The sequence below is a fragment of the Condylura cristata genome, unplaced genomic scaffold (genome assembly GCF_000260355.1).
Source record: "Condylura cristata isolate star-nosed mole 26May11 unplaced genomic scaffold, ConCri1.0 scaffold00033, whole genome shotgun sequence".
Classification (NCBI taxonomy): domain Eukaryota; kingdom Metazoa; phylum Chordata; class Mammalia; order Eulipotyphla; family Talpidae; genus Condylura; species Condylura cristata.
The window spans coordinates 15,826,693-15,828,340 of NW_004567134.1; positions in this window are offsets into that span (position 1 = coordinate 15,826,693).

Below are 1,648 nucleotides of genomic sequence, written 5' to 3' on the forward strand. Positions count from 1 at the left end.
GTCCGGGCCTTACTGGCAGGCTCCTCCGCCTTGGGCCTCCGTTTCCCGCTTTGTAAAGCGTGGGACTGGGGGGGGGGTGTCTACCTGAGGGGCTCGTTCTCATTCGCCAGCGTCTGTTGAGATTGCACCCTCAAGTCTAGCCCCAGGGCTCTGTGGGGCGCGGGAGATGCAGACCGGGGACCAGCGCCTGCCAGGAACAGCCACAGATAGTTGGTTCATTCCTTTAATTTTTAAAAATGAGTAAGCAGACAATCGTGTGCCCTTGGAATACGGAATAAAAACGTTCATTATGCAAAACAGTACAACCTTTTTCATTTTTTAATAATACTGTAAATATCTCAGAAAGGATGTATTGTTTCTAATGAATATCAAAAAAGTCACCACAACCCGGCCCCACGTCTCCCTCCCCACCCCCGAGTTACCCAAACACCAGTAGGAAATTACAAAACCCCAAAGGCCGGAGCCCGGCGCCTGCCCCACGAGGGGCGGTGGGCGGGCAGTGCCAGGGCCGTGGCAGGGCCCCAGCGTGGCTGTCGCTGTGGGGCTGCAGGTGACAGCCGGTAGCAGCAGCAGCAGCGGGACCCTCCTGGGTGTGGCGGGAGAAGACCAGACAGGGACGACGCGAGCAGGGACTCCCAGAGGCCGCTTCCTGGGCCCCTGGGGCCAGACATTCAGGGGAGGAGCCGGAGGCAGAGGCCCAGCTGTGTGTGCATGAGGGGGCCGCTCTGGGCCCCGGGGTACCCCTCTGAGCAAACTCAGGCTGCAGTCCAGGTTGGCCGCCAGAGCAGAGAGGCTGCGAGTTTGGAAACTTTTGGGTGAATCAAGCGTAGGGGTTCGTCACAGCAAAGCCCAAGCTTCCACCAAATTCAGCTGGGCGCACACAGGGCAGGATAGAGGGTGCAGCCCTGCCCTCGGGAAGCTCAGCGTCCAGGCGGAGGCTGGACGGCAAGTCCAAGGCAGGGGGGCCAGGCGGACAGGCCAGGCACAGCAGGTCCGCCGGACCTCAGGCCTGCACCCAGGGAGGGGCTCCCCTGCAGCAGGGACAAGACTGGGGCCCCTGGCCAGAGAGGTGGGTGGGATGGCTCCCCCCCAGGGCAGGAAGAAGCCTGCGAGAAGGCTCCTCTGGGGAGCAGAAGAAAGGGAAGGGGACTAGGGAAGGGGGGCAGGGGGCGGGGCAGGGCTGCCTGACTGAGCCCCTTCCCACGGGGATGGAGACTCCTGGCACAGCCTTACGGAGAGGAGGCCGGAGAGGAGGCCGCTTGCTGCCCACCTCCGCCTGAGGCCAGCGCCTCCTCGAGGATGCAGAGGCGGGGCTGAGGGTGGGGGCGGAGACGGGACAGGTGACCACTGATGTCAGGAGAGGCGGAGCCCCAAGGCAGGCCTGCACCCAGGGGGTGTGCAGGGGCCCGAGGGTCCTGGAGGAGCCCCCAGGGCTTCCCACCCGTCCTCCCACTTTGGGGATGGGAAAACAGGTTCGCGGTAGGAGAAGGGGCGCCCAAGGTCACTTAGTGGCAAGGGCAGAGGAGCCCCGAGTTGGTGGCACTTTCTCTTCAACACAGGCTTGCTGTCTGCAAACCCGCTGCTAGGAGTGGGGTTAGTGGAGGGGGGTTTGGAGGTGCCGTCCTGGGGTTTAGGAGGGGCAGCTGCA